At 45.3% G+C, this 20,696-nt stretch overlaps 1 pseudogene; it reads left to right on the forward strand.

Moving 5' to 3' along the window:
• The first annotated feature begins 558 nt into the window (after window positions 1–558).
• Window positions 559–20,696, forward strand: part of LOC147975349 (uncharacterized) — a 107,936-nt pseudogene continuing 87,798 nt past the window's right edge.

The following is a 20,696-nucleotide window of genomic DNA, read 5'->3' on the forward strand; positions in this document are numbered from 1 at the left end:
ACTCTTTTCTATCTTAGGATTCTCCCAGATCGGATCCAGCCAACCAGCCGCACTCCTCTGTTCATTCGTCCCCAAACAACTCCTCCACGTGGGTGCTTCCCCACGCAACAAGCAGGAGCCGCAACCCTGCATCCTCTCGTGATTCCCGTGCGCCGCCACAAGCAGCAGCACCACCGGACCTCCCTTCGCCATCAAGCACTAGCAGGTCGCCGCACCTCTTCTCCGTCTCCTCCTTCCTCTGGCTCTCTCATCTCTCTCTCTCTCTCTCTCTCTCTCTCTCTCTCTCTCTCTTACCCGACTCCCCTCACACTCTGTTTTCCTACCCTCCAGCTCCCTCCTCGATCCAGATCGAGAGGGGTTCTATCCCTAGCCTCCCCGAGCCTCCCGGCGTCAAGGAGCATGAGCTCGCTCGCCCCGCTGTCCAGCAGCCGGAGCCCCTCTTCTCCTTCCCGAGGCCGTCGCCGGCGCCCCAAGCTCTCCGCTCCGCCGTGCCTCCTCCCCTCCACAGGCCCCATCTCATGGCGCCCTTCACCTTGCGCGAACTGCAGGCCGCCGGCCATGGAGGCCACTGTGCCGACCCTCAAGCGCATCGCCCCTGCTCATCTTCACCTTGTGCGCGGACCGACCACTGCTTCAGTAGATGATTTCACCAATCCCGACGCTCCATCTTCGACCGAAGCAAGGGATGCCCAGCGCCGCTCGCCGCTGTCCGCCAAGCTCCTCGCCGCCGCGCCAAGTCCCCTGCCTCGCCATAACCTGTCATGGCCCGTGCTTCCTCTACAATGAGAATATCGCTTGTCCCGCGCCCTGCATGTTGACCAGCCGCTGCTGTGTCCCGATCGAGTGCCTGGGTCGGCCTCGCCTTGTGCTTCATCGTGGCCCAGCAAGGCGTTGAGGCCCAGCCTCTCCACCAGCCTGTCTCCTCTCCGAACGGGCCGAGGCCCAATTTGAGCAGCTCCCCAGCTTTGTTCCAGATCCAGCCCGTTACGTGTTTTTTTCATCCAGCGATATTCCTATTTACTCCAGGATTTCCAATTTTGCAGAAAAACCCTCATACTCCATGCATATTAAAAACTCAACAACCATGCATCGTATGTAAAAACATTATATATGAAAAATGCTTAGATTTCTGTCTAGTTTAATAATATACCACTTTCATCCATGTTTAACATGTTTAAAATGTTGTTTGATTAAATTTGCTTTAATAACATGCTAAAATGATTTAATTCATAACTAAATAATCATAGCTCCAAATTTAATAAACTTTATATGTAAATGGGGTAGAAAAATGCCTAGTTTAACATGGGGGCTTTACTCTGCATGTTTAATAACTCTAAAATTGTGTATAGGGAAGATCAGTACCAAATCCATATTTTTGCACATGAGGAGTTTTCAGACTTGTTGCTTGTTGTTCCGGTCTCATTTAAACTTGCCTAGATAGGTAGTTTTCATTTGCTTCACCCCTTGCCATGGAAACCAACATTTAATTTTGTTTAGTACTTAAAGGGGAGAGAATTAAATAAGTCATGTGGTGTTTTGTCAATATGCAACAGAGTTGCATATTGAGCCCCACTTAATTTGTAGGATTGTTTGTTGCACTTTGCCATGCCATGCCATGAATCTGTAAATCGGACATGCATCATACTTGGTTGTGCATCATGCCATGTTTATGTGCTGGTTGTTTACTATGTTGTTTGCTTCTTTCTGGTGTTGCTTCTTCGGGTTAGTCCCAATAACATCGCATTTGTGAGGATTCGTTCGAATTTGTCCGTTTGTCTTCTTCATGGACTCGTTCTTCTTCGTTGCGGGATTTCAGGCAAGATGACCATACCCTTGAAATCACTTCTATCTTTGCTTGCTAGTTGTTCGCTCTATTGCTATGCCACGATACCTACCACTTGCTTTATCTTGCCTCCCATATTGCCATGTCAAGTCTCTAACCCACCTTCCTAGCAAACCGTTGTTTGGCTATGTTACCGCTTTGCTCAGCCCCTCTTATAGTGTTGCTAGTTGTAGGTGAAGTTGAAGTTTGTTCCATGTTGGAACATGGATATGTTGGGATATCACAATATCTCTTATTTAATTAATGCATCTATATACTTGGTAAAGGGTGGAAGGATCGTCCTTATGCCTGGTGTTTTGTTCCACTCTTGCCGCCCTAGTTTGCGTCATATTGGTGTTATGTTCCTTGATTTTGCGTTCATTACGCGGTTGGGTGTTATGGGAACCCCTTGACAGTTCGCTTTGAATAAAACTCCTCCAGCAAGGCCCAACCTTGGTTTTACATTTTCCTCACCTAGCAATTTTCCCTTGGGTTTCCGGAGCCCGAGGGTCATCTTTTTTAACCCCCCCCCCCCGGCCAGTGCTTCTCTAAGTGTTGGTCCAACCTAAGCGATGTCCGGTGCCCCCTAGGCAACCAGGGTCTATGCCAACCCAACGTCTGGCTCATCCGGTGTGCCCTGAGAACGAGATATGTGCAGCTCCTATCAAGATTTGTCGGCACATCCGGGCGGCTTTGCTGGTCTTGTTTTACCATTGTCGAAATGTCTTGTAACCGGGATTCCGAGTCTAATTGGGTCTTCCTGGGAGAAGGAATATCCTTCGTTGACCGTGAGAGGTTTTGATGGGCTAAGTTGGGACAACCCTGCAGGGTTTGAACTTTCGAAAGCCATGCCCGCGGTTATTGGAAGATGAGAATTTGTTAATATCCGGTTGTAGAAAACCTGACACTTAACTTAATTTAAAATGCATCAACTGCGTGTGTAGCCGTGATGGTCTCTTCTCGGCGGAGTCCGGGAAGTGAACACGGTTCTTGTGTTATGCTTTAATGTAAGTAGTTTCAGGATCACTTCTTGATCACTTATAGTTCACGACTATTGCGTTGCTTCTCTTCTCGCTCATATTTGCGTAAGTTAGCCACCATATATGTTAGTGCTTGCTGCAGCTCCACCTCACTACCCCTTTACTACCCATAAGCTTAAATAGTCTTGATGTCGCGGGTGTGAGATTGCTGAGTCCTTGTGGCTCATAGATACTTCCAAACAGTTGCAGGTCCCGAAGATACCAGTGCGGGTTACGCAACCCAGCTCAAGTGGGAGCTTGATGAAGATCTTGTTCATTGTGTTATGTCTTTTCCAGTTGATTAATAGTGGAGCCCAGTTGGGACGATCGGGGACCTAGCATTAGGGGTTGTCTTCTTTTATTTTGGTTCCGTAGTCAGACCTTGATTGTATTCTGGATGATGTATGTTTAACTTGTATTTGTGTGAAGTGGCAATTGTAAGCCAACTCTTTATCCCATTCTTATTCAGTACATGGGATTGTGTGAAGATTACCCCTCTTGCGATAAAGCTACCATGCGACTATGCCTCTAAGTCGTGCCCCGACACATGGGAGATATAGCTGCATTGTGGGTGTTACAGAAGCAGAGGTCGTCATGCACTTTTATGGTAGGATGCACAAAATCTTAATGCGAAAGAACGTCACTTTTTATTGTCACTTGTGATATGAACCTTTATTATGCAGTCTGTCGCTTTTATTTCTTCCATATCACACGATCGTATAAAGCTTATTTTCTCCCACACTAATAAGTCATACATATTTACAAAGCAATTTTTATTGCGTGCATCGATGACAACTTACTTGGAGGATCTTACTCAATCCATAGGTAGGTATGGTGGACTCTCATGGCAAAACTGGTTTAAGGGTATTCGGAAGCACAAGTAGTATCTCTACTTGGTGCGATGAATTTAGCTAGCATGAGGGGGAAAGGCAAGCTCAACCATGTTGCATGATCCATGGCAATATAATTTATCTCAGATGTAAGAAAACATAACCCATTATGTTGTCTTCCTTGTCCAACGTCAACTCTTTAGCATGTCATATTTTAATGAGTGCTCACAATCATACAAGGTGTCCAAGATAGTATATTTATATGTGAATACATCTCTTTCTTTATTACTTCCTATTAATTGCAATGATGACCAAAACTATGCTTGTCAACTCTCAACAACTTTTATTCATCATACTTTTTCTATGTGAGCTCATTACTCTCCATAAGATCCATATGATCTCTTTGTTTCCTTTTTTATTCTTTCTCTTTTCTTTTATTCACTTAGGCTCATGGAAAAATAATCAAGCCCTTGACTCAACACTAATCTTTATTATATATAGCTCACGGACTCGATTACATAGGGGGGTCATAAAGCAACACTCAAAACTAGATCATGCCATAAACTCACGGTAAAGATAAAAGTGATGGTGATACGATACCGGGGCACTCCCCTAAGCTTGGCAGTTGCCAAGGGGAGTGCCCATACCCATGTGATTATGTCTCTCTTTTCGCGGATGGTGATGTGATATTCTTGGCGATGATGCCCCTCAGGATACGATTCTCCTCCTCGAGCTTATTGACTTGCTGCTTGAGGTCCATTATTTCCTTTCAGAGTTTTCGTGTAACAGCCAAAGCTCCCTGCACCCAAGGGTGCTGCATAGCTGCGGGAGAACCAGTGACACTCTTTTTTCATATTCTCATAAGAAAGAAATCTAACATTGGAAGGGATAACCGAGTTTGAATAGCCGAGCTCTGCAGTTCTCCAATTGTGAATCCAGCTCGGAAGCGGGAAGTGACTTCTTGATCCTCTTCCATGCCATATATGTTACGCCCTCGATGCGGCTATATCTCCCACGTGTCGAAGCACGACTTAGAGGCATAACCGCATTGAAAGCAATGTCGCAAGTGAGGTAATCTTCACACAACCCATGTAATACATAAGGGAAAAGATACATAGTTGGCTTACAATCGCCACTTCACACAATACATGAATTAAAGCATTACATCAACCAGATACAATCAAGGTCTGACTACGGAACCAAAATAAAAGAAGACTACCCCAAATGCTACACAGATCCCCGATCGTCCCGACTGGGCTCCACTACTGATCAACTGGAAACGGAACAACATAAGGGACAAGATCTTCATCGAGCTCCTCCTTGAGCTTGGTTGCGTCACCTGCTCGGTAACATCGGCACCTGCAAACTGGTTTCGGAAGTATCTGTGAGTCACGGGGACTCAGCAATCTCGCACCCTCGCGATCAAGACTATTTAAGCTTATGGGTAAGGTAAAGGTATGAGGTGGAGCTGCAGCAAGCGACTAGCATATTTGGTGGCTAACATATACGCAAAAGAGAGCGAGAAGAGAAGGCAAAGCACGGTCGAGAAACTATGATCAAGAAGTGATCCTAGAACAACCTACGTGAAGCATAACTCCAACACCGTGTTCCCTTCCCGGACTCCGCCGGAAAGAGACCATCACGGTTACACACGCGGTTGATGTATTTTAATTTAAGGTCAACTTCAGGTTTTCTACAACCGGACGTTAACAAATTCCCATCTGCCCATAACCGTGGGCACGGCTTTCGAAAGTTCAAATCCCTGCAGGGGTGTCCAAACTTAGCCCATGACAAGCTCTCACGGTCAACGAAGGATATACCTTCTCTCGAGACATTCCGATCAGACTCGGTATCCCGGTTCTACAAGACAACTTCGACAAGTTAAAACAAATCCAGCAACACCGCCCGAATGTGCCGACAAATCCCGATAGGAGCTGCACATATCTGGTTCTCAGGGCACACTCAGATGAGCAATCCGTACAACTAAAACCAAACCTCGAGTTTCCACGAGGGGGCGCTGCACAGGGCTCTAGTTTGGACCAACACTCAGAGGAGCACTGGCCCGGGGGGGTTAAATAAAGATGACCCTTGAGTCCGCGGAACCCAAGGGAAAAAGAGGCTAGGTGGCGAATGCTAAAACCAAGGTTGGGCATTGCTGGAAGAGTTTTATTCAAGGTGATTTGTCAAGGGGTTCCCATTATTACCCAACCGCGTAAGGAACGCAAAATCCGGGAACATAACACCGATATGATGGAAACTAGGGCGGCAAGAGTGGAACAAAACACCAGGCATAAGGCCGAGCCTTCCACCCTTTACCAAGTATATAGATGCATTAATTAAATAAGAGATATTGTGATATCCCAACAAGTAAACATGTTCCAACAAGGAACAACATCTCCATGTTCCAACAAGGAACAAACTTCAATCTTCACCTGCAACTAACAACGCTATAAGAGGGGCTGAGCAAAGCGGTAACATAGCCAATCAACGGTTTGCTTGGACAAGGTGGGTTAGAGGCTTGGTTCAACAATATAGGAGGCATGATAAGCAAGTGGTAGGTATCACAGCATAGGCATAGCAAAAGAGCGAGCAACTAGCAAGCAAAGATAGAAGTGATTTCGAGGGTATGGTCATCTTGCCTGAAATCCTGCAAGGAAGAAGAACGAGTCCATGAAGAAGACAAACGGACATAGACGAATGAATCCTCACAAACGCGACGTTATCGGAACCAACCCGAAGAAGCAACACCGGAAAGAAAGCAAACAACATAGTAAACAACCACCACATGAGCATGGCAAGATGCACAACCGAGTATGATGCATGTCCGGTTTAAAGAAGCATGGCATGGCAAAGTGCATAAGCAATCCTACAAATTAAGTGGAGCTCACTATGCAACGAGTTGCATATTGACGAAACACCACGTGACTTATTTAGTTCTCTCTCGTTTATGTACCCAGCAAGATTAAATGTTGTTAGCATGGCAAGAGGTGAAACATGATGAAACCACCTAACTAGGCAAGTTTAAATGAGGCCGGAGGCAACGAACAACAATTCCGGTAAATCCCCATATGCATATATTAGGTTTGGTACTGTTCTGCCCTAAACATAATTTTATAGTTATTAAACATGCAAGATGATCCACCATGTTAAACTAGGCATTTTTCTACCCCATTTACATATAAAGATTATTTAATTCGGAGCTACGGTTATTTAGTTATGAATTAAAGCATTTTAACATGGCATAGGAGCAAATTTAATCAAACAGAATTTAAACATTTTAAACATAGATGAAAGTGGCAAATTATGAAACTAGATAAAATTCTAAGCAAGTTTCATATATAAATTGTTCTAATCCGATGCACCGTTAATGAGTTGTTATATGCATGAAGTTTAGGGGCTAAACTGCAAAACTGCTGTCTCGGGATATCTAGTAAAAAAATGCAGATCTGGAAAAAAACTACACTGACCGAAACTTAATGGCCCAATAGTGCGCATGGGCAATTGGGTAGATGGGCTGGGGTTTCTCACCATGGGCTAAAGCCCAGATCTGGAGAGGTAGCAGCAGGCCAGCGGGGCTGGATCTAGTGAAGGAAGGCGCCGTTGGGCCTTGGCGGCACTAGCAGCCCACGCACACATGCGTGCACGAGCGGGCGAGGTCGTCGTGGGGAGGAGGTCAACACGAGCAGCGGTTGTTCTCCTGTTTGAAGCAGAGGATGCACGGGCGACGACCATGGCCGGACTTGGGGACGGGGACAGTGTGGAGGCGAACAGAGGCCGGGCGAGACGGACGGGTCTTCGGGAAGAAAAAGCGGCGGCGCACGGCTAGGAGACAAACAGGGGCCGCCTACAGCGGAAGCAGGGCTCGGAGAAGGTCGGCTTGGCGTCCATGGCAGCAGGGAACTCGAGAGCGGCAGTGGACTTGGCGCAATGGAGCCTGCTGCAGGCGAGGCATGGGGAGGGGAAGCAGCGAAGGCCGTGGGCTCCTGGAAGAAGATGGTGGCGGCTTGAGGAGTCTCCCATTGCAGATCGAGGGAGTCAGGCGGCGCTCCGGTTCCTGTGGAGAAAGGCAGGAAGATGAGACGAGAGGGAGAAGGGAAGAAGAAAGGAGAGACAGGGTAGGAGAGGGCGGCCCTGCTGGAGTTCGTCTTGGCAGGTTCGTGCGGCGGACGGGGCGTCTCCGGCGGTGGCGCTCGCCAACGTGGTCGAGCGGGAGGAGGCTCTCTGCTCGTGCGGGAGCTGGGAGAAGCTGGGGTTGCAAAGCCTCTCTAGGCCGTCGGATCTGAGATACGGTGATCCAGATCGGGTGGGAAGAGGTTGTGGTGGTTGGCTGGATCTGGATCCGAAGAGAGGTGGGAGGAGGCTGCAGGATCGACTAAGGGGATCCCAAGAGGATTTGGGTGGAGTGGCGGCGGGTTGGGACATCTCTCCTTTATTTTAGGGTTGGACTGATACATATATAGCATGTGGATTTTTGGGTAGGGGCTACCTCGTCCCTCCGATCGTAATCGGGCGGTCGAGAAAAAATATGTTAGCAAGTCCAATTAACAAAATGGAGACGTTTTGTAGATGTTTGGGGATGATCCGGACCCAACGGTGACGACTGTCCGGGTCGGGTCCGGGACAACTTCTGGATGCGCGCGAGGGGAGGGCCGCGGGCATAACCAAGAGAGGTTAGGTTGGGCCCGGCGGTAGGTAGCGGACTATGTAGACGGACTAGAGAGGAAAGAGAGGGAAAGCCCGGCAACAGTTTTCGGAGACCGAAAACGTCCGACCTTAGACCGACTATAATGTCGCTATAGTTATCCGTTGGGCTATCAAACGAACTCCGAATGCAATGAAACTTGACAGGCGGTCTATCTACACTATAATAAGACCACACGCCAACTTTCATCCCATTCCGAGAACATTTTTCGGCCACTTATAAAATATTATTTCGGACATGCCGCGGGCGCGTGCAAGTGTGGTTGGGCTCAGAACGGACAACGGACGGAACTGGGGAAACCCGGACGGATGCAAGTTTTGAAAACATGATGATGCAATGCACATGATGACATGATATGCAATGCATGACACGCAAGCAATGACACGGCAACAAGACACCTGGCACATCGGTCTCGGGGTGTTACAACACTCCACCACTACGAGAGGATCTCGTCCCGAGATCTAGAATGGCACCAGAGGGAAAACGGAAAAAGGAAGATAAGCGGTAAAAACTAAGTTGCTTCTTTGACCAATGAGTGAAACCAAGGAACCTTGAAAAAGGTTAAGCCATTTCGAGAAAAGAATACAACGGAGATGACGAAGTTGAAAACACTCCGTTAGAAAAGAGGGACATGGAAGAACAAATTTGGGCAGCACTCCGGTTGAAAATTGATGGAAGACTTGGTAAAGCGAAAAGAACTTGAGCAACAAGGCACACCACTCCGGTTAAATGGATAAGCAAGAAAAGAACAAGGTCCTGACAAGAACAAGAAGAAGGGTTGAAGAGAGCAACAACACAATGCCTCCGGAAGAGAGAAATAGAAGATAGATCATTGGGATAAAAGAATGTAGAAGAAAATGACAACTTCTGCCACAAAAGAGCTTGAAAAGGCATCCTTAGAAGAAGGTTCGAACGGAGTTGTAGGAAAAAAACAACAACGTAAAGGATAAACTTGATATGGACTTATAGAAGACATCTCAAAATTATGAGGTGACAACTTGCCACTCACGGAAAAGATTTGATTGGATTGATATCAACAAGGAGACGAGAAAATATTTCACCGGGAGGATAAGTGAAGAACTTGGATCATTTATAAGCACCATAATAGCAACAAACCTTAGAGAAGGCTTTAGGTGAAATATAATCCAAGATAAATTCAATGAAGAGGTTGATGGATTGAGAAGAGCTCATGCTCGAAGAAATTGATGGGTTTAAACTATCTCATACTTGACAGCTTGCGAATCATGAAACATGAAGGGACATTGTCAAGAAAGACATAACACCATCTCAAAAGATAAGGGGGAACAATTGCACTCCGGATTGCAAGATGAAGAATGCTTGAGCTCCTTAGAAAAGAATCTTGATGAAAACTTCGAGAAGGAATTAAATCCTTTGTGAAACATCATGTAGCCTCCATAAAGAACTCCGGTAATAAAAGAATGATCAAATGAAATGAAGGATGAAAAGAATAAGGTTGAAGCCTTGCAATTATTAGATGGATCTATATGGTGATATAATTGCGAGAGGTAGGAACTCCGGGAAAATAGAAGATGAAACAATTGAGATCAAGAATTTTGTGAGCCTCCGGAATAAGGAATTGAGTTCACTTGATGAAACAAGAATAAGAATTACATTAAGCTTATCCTTCGCCAATTAAATTGATGACCAACAATGGTTTTGGCACACTACTTATTCTTGTAGAAAGGATTAAGATAGATGCCACGCCAACTTGAGAAGGTCTTCAACGAAAACACTGGTGGAATCGAAACAACGAATGAATTGATATGATAACCAAGGAAAAGAACTCTTGAACGAACCACCGTAAGAATTGGAAATGAACGAAGTAGGGGTGAATCACCGGTAAGAATTAGCAAATGAATGAAGATATATGAGAGAGTTTAGATATAAGAGAACGAAGAGATCATGAACTGATTAGAGAATATTTGAATGATGCACCGGTAAGATTTGGGGAACTAGAGCTGAAAGCTGAGAATGAATAATATTTGAAAAGATGGCCTTCGGAGGAAATAAATGGAAACAACTCATGAAATGCTCCGGGTGGGTGAAAAGAATTCTCACAATCAAAACCAATTATGAGAGGATGGCATAAAGCTAGAGCCATGACTCTTGAAGAGAAAAGAGCAAGATTTAGAGGGAAAATCTTCTTCGGTCTTCAAATGCAGAGAATGACGATGAGAAACACCACCGTGAATCGTTGATGCACTCCGGAATGACAAATAGAAAAGGTTGAGACAATGATGAAAGAATTTAACCAATCTTGGAGAAATGCATTTGACTGATGATAAATCATTCTTACGTCAAACTTCAAAAAGAACTTGAGGATAACTTCGGAAAAATTAGAAGAGTCAGGTAAGATCCTGGGAAAAGACCTGTGGGTTAGGGCCCACTCAAAAGAAACACCGTAGAATGATTTGAAAGAGAGATTGCACCGGTTGAATTAAAAGACTTGAATAAGATAACAACCTCGAAAGATCTTGAACGAATGCAGAGTGGAAACACGAATCTTCGAGATATCTTTAGCACTCCGGAATAATTGAATAGAGAAAAATGAATGAATATGAGGAGCACCGTTATGAGAAGGCATTTGAAGCAAGGAAAAGAATATGATCAGCACAGAAAAAAACTAGAATTGAAACCACCGGAGAAGAAAAGAATGGAGAATGAAGAACGAGTAGAGAATCTTCATGAGAAACACCGGGTAAAAACATGAAGGAAAAAGAATGGAGAGACTTCACATGAATCAAAGGATACTTGATTAGGAAATCTGAGTCCTTGAAGAAAAAGGGTGGGTGGGTGGGAAAACAAAGGCAGCTTGGAACGAATGAAACAAACACCATTGAGAAGAACTGATAATTGATCTTGCGGATGTTGACGTGATCGGATCCACTTGAAGAGAGACACACTGGTTGAACAAGATTGACATGACAATCTCGATTGTTATGAAGGATTGGTATTCACATCGGAGTATGAGAACACCATTTGGGGAAGGTATGGAATCAACACTTGACATTGAAGCAACTCGAATACCACAACTCAAAACAAAACAAAGGATTGGCTTGCAAAATAAGCCGGAACAAACATATGATAAAGATTTCGTCCGAAGTTTTCGTGGTGGGGCCTACACGGGCTCGATCGTACAGCACCATCATGTACAAGGCAGTGCACATGACATACGAAGCGTCCCCGAGTCGGCATAGCCAAGGACTCTTTAAGACACAACGAGACCACTGTAAAACCAAACGTGGATAGGCGGACCACTAGACGTCGAACCCCAATTTCATATCATACATCTGTCGGAAAGATATCCTAAGAGCTACTTGAATTCCCACTTATAAACTCCTGAAACTTTCCCTGTTATGCAATCAGGTGTTGGGGATACAAGGGAAGCATAATATGTCACCCAAACTAGCAAATCCTACATCCATCTATATCCATCCTTCAACACATAACCAAGAAACCTTCGGAAATCGTCTACCTCAACCTTCGAAAAGCATCCGTTATACGAGTTATGGCAATACTCCCGAACTCCCGCCCTAGTACTGGGTGGCGTCGAGGTTATCTCACCAATAACTGCATAAAAGAGATTTTCGATGTTGGCGAAACTAAACTCAGGTATTCCAGAACTGCAACGATAAAATTGTGACGACAACACCTCGGAGCTCAACTCCCCGGGACACTGCCACAACCCCTAAATGACAAGAGGCACCAAGAACAATGTTCTCATCACAAAACCATCGGAACGATTCCAAGATACCCGCGTGATCCTAAAAAAAATTTAGTGAAATTTTAGAAGAGAAGAGTCAAAACTCTACGTCAGGATGCCTTACCAGAGCGATGAGGAGACTAGGGACTAAAAAGAATTCCTAAACTCTCCGATATATAATTTCTAAATGACTCAAAACATTTTTCTAGACTCAACAACGACTACTAAAAACGATCAAGCAGTGGGGCTCCTAAGGTCGGGTAAGGCTCTGATTACCAACTTGTTACGCCCTCGATGCGGCTATATCTCCCACCTGTCGAAGCACGACTTAGAGGCATAACCGCATTGAAAGCAATGTCACAAGTGAGGTAATCTTCACACAACCAATGTAATACATAAGGGAAAAGATACATAGTTGGCTTACAGTCGCCACTTCACACAATACATGAATTAAAGCATTACATCAACCAGATACAATCAAGGTCCGACTATGGAACCAAAATAAAAGAAGACTACCCCAAATGCTACACAGATCCCCGATCGTCCCGACTGGGCTGCACTACTGATCAACTGGAAAAGGAACAACATATGGGACAAGATCTTCATCGAGCTCCTCCTTGAGCTTGGTTGCGTCACCTTCTTGGTAACATCGGCACCTGCAAACTGGTTTTGAAGTATCTGTGAGTCACGGGGACTCAGCAATCTCGCACCCTCGCGATCAAGACTATTTAAGCTTATGGGTAAGGTAAAGGTATGAGGTGGAGCTGCAGCAAGCGACTAGCATATTTGGTGGCTAACATATACGCAAAAGAGAGCGAGAAGAGAAGGCAAAGCACGGTCGAGAAACTATGATCAAGAAGTGATCCTAGAACAACCTACGTGAAGCATAACTCCAACACCGTGTTCCCTTCCCGGACTCCGCCGGAAAGAGACCATCACGGTTACACACGCGGTTGATGTATTTTAATTTAAGGTCAACTTCAGGTTTTCTACAACCGGACGTTAACAAATTCCCATCTGCCCATAACCGTGGGCACGGCTTTCGAAAGTTCAAATCCCTGCAGGGGTGTCCAAACTTAGCCCATGACAAGCTCTCACGGTCAACGAAGGATATACCTTCTCTCGAGACATTCCGATTAGACTCGGTATCCCGGTTCTACAAGACAACTTCGACAAGTTAAAACAAATCCAGCAACACCGCCCGAATGTGCCGACAAATCCCGATAGGAGCTGCACATATCTGGTTCTCAGGGCACACTCAGATGAGCAATCCGTACAACTAAAACCAAACCTCGAGTTTCCACGAGGGGGCGCTGCACAGGGCTCTAGTTTGGACCAACACTCAGAGGAGCACTGGCCCGGGGGGGTTAAATAAAGATGACCCTTGAGTCCGCGGAACCCAAGGGAAAAAGAGGCTAGGTGGCGAATGCTAAAACCAAGGTTGGGCATTGCTGGAAGAGTTTTATTCAAGGCGATTTGTCAAGGGGTTCCCATTATTACCCAACCGCGTAAGGAACGCAAAATCCGGGAACATAACACCGATATGATGGAAACTAGGGCGGCAAGAGTGGAACAAAACACCAGGCATAAGGCCGAGCCTTCCACCCTTTACCAAGTATATAGATGCATTAATTAAATAAGAGATATTGTGATATCCCAACAAGTAAACATGTTCCAACAAGGAACAACATCTCCATGTTCCAACAAGGAACAAACTTCAATCTTCACCTGCAACTAACAACGCTATATGAGGTGAAACATGATGAAACCACCTAACACTAGTAGAAAACAAGGCTATGGTCCAAGCCGGCTCAGCCCATTAGTCCCGGTTCAGTCTAGAACCGGGACCAATGTGGGCATTGGTCCCGGTTCATGAGCCCAGGGGGCCGGCCGGGCCACGTGGGCCATTGGTCCCGGTTCGTCTGGACCTTTTGGTCCCGGTTGGTGGGACGAACCGGGACCAATGGGCCTCGCTCCTGGCCCACCACCATTGGTCCCGGTTGGTGGCTTGAAGCGGGACCAAAGGCTTCCCTTTAGTCCTGGTTCATGTCATCAACCGGGACCAATGAGGTGCCTATATATACCCCCTCGCGCAAGAGCAGAGCACAGTGCTCTGTTTTTTCTGGCCGAGGGGGAGAGGGCTTTTTGGTGCTCTAGCTCACCTCCTATGCACATGAGGTGTTCGATGGAATGCCCGAGCCACACCACTTAAGCTTTCTCCTCTCGAAGCTCGACCTCCAATCTCCATTTTCCTCAAGATTTGTCTAGATTTAGCGGTCCGTCACGCCCCGTCCCCGTCTTCACCGCCGTCGATCACCCGCGCCGATCTCATCACCGACACCACCGTGGTGAGCCTCTTGTTCTTATCTTCTTTCTGAAAGGAAAAATATTCTTACTTGTATGTTTAGATAGATACTTGTATCATTTTCTTACATTTATTATTGCATCTTATATAGTGCGATGGTTTTGGTATCCGCCCCCGTCGGCCCTCGTCCTGTCTATGATTCGGATTTGGTATGTATATTATCTTTATAACTATTGGTTCATTTATTGTTTATGAAAATTATGCCAACCAACGTGACATAGATTTTATTTATCTAGGATGTATGTGAATCGGAAATGCCAACCGACCCTATTGTCGAGAGGTTAAATTTAGTTGAAGAAGAAAACAATTTGTTGAAGGAAAAAATAAAAAAAATTGAGGAGGAGAAGATGATATTGGAGTTTCATGTTGCGGATGTTGTCGATCATCACAAGATCAAGATGGATGCAATGCGCTTGAATATTAGAAAGATTAGAAAATATGCCATTCATACCGAGGCTTGGTATCATTATGCCGTTGGATCAATTGTTACCTTGGTTGCGATTATGATCGCATTTGTTTTCGCATTGAAATGTTTTACATAGTTTCAATGTATGGTTTAATTAATTAGATGCTTTGGAGAGCTATATGTTGTTAGATGAGAACTATGTATGCACTTTGGTTTTAATGTGATGATGAACTTCTATTAATTTGGACACTTAATTATATATAATGCACGCAGATGAACCGGCAAAGGATGTACGGTGACAGACACACCCGCGAGTACATTAAGGGCATGCATGAGTTTCTCGATGCGGCTGAGGCAAACAAGCAGAATGGTTTTATGTGTTGTCCATGCACTGAATGTGGGAATACGAGGTCTTACTCTAACCGGAAAATCCTTCACTCCCACCTGCTTTACAAGGGTTTCATGCCACACTATAATGTTTGGACGAGGCACGGAGAAATAGGGGTTATGATGGAAGACGGCGAAGAAGAAGAGTACGATGACAACTATGTGCCCCCTGAATACGGTGATGCTGCAACGGGGGGAGCTGGTGAAGATCAAGAGGAACCAGACGATGTGCCCAATGATGCTGCCATGGGTGAAGCTGCTGAAGATCAAGAGGAACCAGACGATGTGCCCGATGATGATGATCTCCGCCGGGTCATTGTCGATGCAAGGACGCAATGCATTAGTCAAAAGGAGAAGCTGAAGTTCGATCGCATGTTAGAGGATCACAAAAAAGGGTTATACCCCAATTGCGAAGATGGCAACACAAAGCTCGGTACCGTACTGGAATTGCTGCAGTGGAAGGCAGAGAATGCTGTGGCTGACAAAGGATTTGAGAAGCTACTGAAAATATTGAAGAAGAAGCTTCCAAAGGATAACGAATTGCCCGACAGTACATACGCAGCAAAGAAGGTCGTATGCCCTCTAGGATTGGAGGTGGAGAAGATACATGCATGCCCTAATGACTGCATCCTCTACCGCGGTGCATACAAGGATCTGAACGCATGCCCGGTATGCGGTGCGTTGCGGTATAAGATCAGACGAGATGACCCTGGTGATGTTGACGGCGAGCCCCTCAGGAAGAGGGTTCCTGCGAAGGTGATGTGGTATGCTCCTATAATACCACGGTTGAAACGTCCGTTCAGAAACGAAGAGCATGCCAAGTTGATGCGATGGCACAGTGAGAACCGAAAGAAAGATGGGAAGTTGAGAGCACCCGCTGACGGGTCACAGTGGAGAAAAATCGAGAGAAAGTACTGGGATGAGTTTGCAAAGGACCCAAGGAATGTATGGTTTGCTTTAAGTGCGGATGGCATTAATCCTTTCGGGGAGCAGAGCAGCAATCACAGCACCTGGCCCGTGACTCTATGTATGTATAACCTTCCTCCTTGGATGTGCATGAAGCGGAAGTTCATTATGATGCCAGTTCTCATCCAAGGCCCTAAGCAACCCGGCAACGAAATTGATGTGTACCTAAGGCCATTAGTTGAAGAACTTTTATAGCTGTGGAATGGAAACGGTGTACGTACATGGGATGAGCACAGACAGGAGGAATTTAACCTTAAGGCGTTGCTGTTCGTGACCATCAACGATTGGCCCGCTCTCAGTAACCTTTCAGGACAGACAAACAAAGGATACCACGCATGCACGCACTGTTTAGATGACACTGAAAGTATATACCTGGACAAATGCAGGAAGAATGTGTACCTGGGCCATCGTCGATTTCTTCCGACCAACCATCAATGTCGAAATAAAGGCAAGCATTTCAAAGGCGAGGCAGATCACCGGAAGAAGCCCGCCATGCGCATCGGTGATCACGTGCTTGCTATGGTCAATGATTTACACTACATAATCTTTGGAAAGGGTCCCGGTGGACTAGCTGTTCCGAATGACGCTGAGGGACATGCACCCATGTGGAAGAAGAAATCTATATTTTGGGACCTACCCTACTAGAAAGACCTAGAGGTCCGCTCCTCAATCGACGTGATGCACGTGACGAAGAACCTTTGCGTGAACCTGCTAGGCTTCTTGGGCGTGTATGGGAAGAAAAAAGATACACCTGAGGCACGAGAGGACCTGCAACGTTTGCACGAAAAAGACGGCATGCCTCCGAAGCAGTATAAAGGTCCTGCCAGCTACGCTCTTACGAAAGAAGAGAAAGAAATCTTCTTTGAATGCCTGCTCAGTATGAAGGTCACGACTGGCTTCTCGTCGAATATAAAGGGAATAATAAATATGCCAGAGAAAAAGTTTCAGAACCTAAAGTCTCATGACTGCCACGTGATTATGACGCAACTGCTTCCGGTTGCATTGAGGGGGCTTCTACCGGAAAACGTTCGATTAGCCATTGTGAAGCTATGTGCATTCCTCAATGCAATCTCTCAGAAGGTGATCGATCCAGAAATCGTACCAAGGCTAAGGAGTGATGTGGCGCAATGTCTTGTCAGTTTCGAGCTGGTTTTCCCACCATCCTTCTTCAATATCATGACGCACGTCCTAGTTCATCTAGTCGATGAGATTGTCATCCTGGGGCCCGTATTTCTACACAATATGTTCCCCTTTGAGAGGTTCATGGGAGTCCTAAAGAAATATGTCCGTAACCGCGCTAGGCCAGAAGGAAGCATCTCCATGGGCCATCAAACAGAGGATGTTATCGGGTTTTGTGTTGATTTCATTCCTGGCCTTAACAAGATAGGTCTCCCTAAATCGCGGTATGAGGGGAGACTGACTGGAAAAGGCACTCTTGGAAGAGACTCAATAATATGCAGGGACGGATATTCTTGGTCTCAAGCACACTACACAGTTCTACAGAACTCTACCTTGGTGACCCTGTATGTCGATGAACACAAGAACAGTCTGTGCTCCAAACACCCAGAGCAGTGCGACGACTGGATTACATGTGAACACATCAGGACTTTCAGCAGTTGGTTGGAAACACGTCTCAGAGGTGACAACACTATTTGTGATGAGTTGTACTTGTTGTCAAGGGGACCATCTTTGACTGTATTGACATACAAAGGATACGAGATAAATGGGAATACATTTTACACGATCGCCCAAGATCAAAAGAGCACCAACCAAAACAGCGGTGTCCGCTTTCATGCAGCAACCGAGAGCGGAAAGGACACATATTATGGTTACATAGTGGACATATGGGAACTTGACAACGGACCTGATTTTAAGGTCCCTTTGTTTAAGTGCAAATGGGTCAATCTGTTAGGCGGCGGGGTACAGGTAGACCCACAGTACGGAATGACAACAGTGGATCTGAAAAATCTTGGGTACACTGACGAACCGTTCGTCCTAGCCAATGATGTGGCACAGGTTATCTATGTGAAGGACATGTCTACCAAACTGAGAAAAAGAAAAGATAAGGAAGCGAATACATCATACGATGAGCCAAAGCGCCACATAGTTCTTTCAGGAAAAAGGGACATCCTGGGAGTGGACGGCAAGACAGACATGTCTGAAGATTATGAAAAGTTTCATGAAATTCCTCCCTTCAATGTCAAGGCTGACCCAAGCATCCTGATAAACAATGAAGATTATCCATGGTTACGGCGCAATAAGCAAATGACACAAGCGAAGAAAAAGTGAAGACTTTCTCCCGCAACTATTATGATGATACCGTGCCAAATTTGTAACAGACGAACATGCTACCATTGTCCGTTTTGTACATGCACATGCTATGTGGGTGAAATTATGATACCATCCCAACTGTCAACTTTTTCAGAGTTCATTTGAAATGCTTTCATATCTTATGGTTCGAAACTTTGATACTTTGAAAGTGATTGTCCATTTTGTACACGAAGTGCATCAAGTTTTTGTCGTAACCCTCTCTATTTTTATAGTAAAGTTATTCAAAAACTAGTGATTCACACAAATTTTTAAAAATTCAAATTTAAACTATTCAAAATTTAAAACTAATGGCACTAAAAGAAAGTTTATAATTTTTGTGACCTAAAAGCAAAAAGAAATCACTAAAAAACTATAAGTATTTAGTTGTAAGTAGAAATAAAAAAATAAAAAACCAAAAAAATGTAGAAATAAAAAAGAAAAAACCAGAAAAATGCCTCCTACTGGGCCTCCACGGCCTGAATACGACTAGAAACCCTACATGGGCCAGGATTCAGGCCCGCAGAAGGCCCAATAGGCCCACAGGCAGTAGCAAGTTTAGGCCCGAAAGCCTGCATTAGAGAGGAGCTCGAATGGGGAGGCACACCAGCGCTTATAAACCATTGCCGGCGCCCTTCAGCTAGCGATGTGGGACTAAACTTTTGGGCGCGGGGCAGCACAAGGCCATTGGTCCCGGTTGGTGGCACCAACCGGGACTAAGGGGCCATTGGTCCCGGTTGGTGGCACCAACCGTGACCATTGCCCCCCTTTAGTCCCGGTTGGTGCCACCAACCGGGACCAATGGCCTTCGCTTCCCGCCCTTTCGGCTGCCGAAAATTGGCCTTTGGTCCCGGTTCGTGGCACCAACCGGGAATAAAGGGGGGCATTAGTCCCGGTTTGTGCCACGAACCGGGACCAATGCTCTTGCTATATATACAGCACTTGTCAAAAATTTCATTCAGTTCCTCATTCTCGTCCTCGTCGCCCGCGCACGTCGTCGCAGCCCCCGTCGTCGCCCGCGCCCCGCGCCGCCCCGTCGTCGCCCGCGTCGCCCCCGCCGTCGCCCGAGCCCCGCGCTGCCCCGAGCCCGCCGTCCTCGTCGCCCCTGCCCCGTCGCCGCCAGGCGCTGCCCCGACGCCGCCCGCCGCCCGCCCCCGCCAACGCCGTGGTCGTCGCCGACGCCATCGCCGCCGCTGTCGCCCTCGCCGGCCGCCCCCGTTGTGAGCCGCCGCCCTCTAGGCTCTGTTTATATATGCAAAAGTTTATATATGCAAAAATTTATACATATATGCAAGTATATATGTATTTTATATATGCAAAAATTTATATATCTAGCTAGGAATAAGGAAGAAAGGAAGAAGAAGAAAAACTTATATATGAGAAATGTATGTATTTATATATGAGAAATGTATGTATGTATAGATGTATGTATGTGGATACATGAGGGGGGTCGATATACCCCCTCTTCGATAGCATTTTTGTGCATTTTAGGTTAGTGTATATATATATATGTTGATGTATATATGCAAAAGTTTTTCATATATGCATTTTTTCATATATGTATTAATTTTTTTAAGTTGTTAGTAGATATCGATTTTAGGTTAGTGCATTTTATCACTGATTTTAGGTTAGTTGAGCCTCTTTAGTGCATTTTATGTTTGTTGCATTTTAGGTTAGTGCATTTTATGTTAGTGGAGAGGAAAAAGTAAAATAAGGAAAAGGAAAATAAGTAGAGAAAGAAGGAGAAGAAGAAGGAGAAGACGAGGAGAGGAAGAAAAGGAAGAGGAGAAGAAGAAAGGAATAGAGGAGAAGAAGAAAAAATAGAAAAAAAATTCTATTTTTTCTTCTTCTCCTCTATTCCTTTCTTCTTCTCCTCTTTTTTTTCTTCTTTTTTTTCTTCGATCTTCTCCCCCTCCCGATAGGGAAGTTTTATATAGAAAGTTACAATTTTAGAAAAGTTTTATATATGCAAAAATTACAATTTTAGAAAAAGAAGGATAGGAAAGAAGAAAATAAGAAGAGGAAAGAAAGAAGAAGAGGAGAGGAAAAGAGGAGAAATAAATAAGAAGAAGAAAAAAGAAGAAAAGGAAGAGGAGAAGGAAGAAAGGAATAGTGGAGAAGAAGAGAAAATAGAATATATTTTCTCTTCTTCTCCACTATTCCTTTCT

This window comes from Triticum urartu, chromosome 4A (assembly GCF_056163025.1).
Source record: "Triticum urartu cultivar PI428250 chromosome 4A, HENAU_Tu73, whole genome shotgun sequence".
NCBI lineage: Eukaryota > Viridiplantae > Streptophyta > Magnoliopsida > Poales > Poaceae > Triticum > Triticum urartu.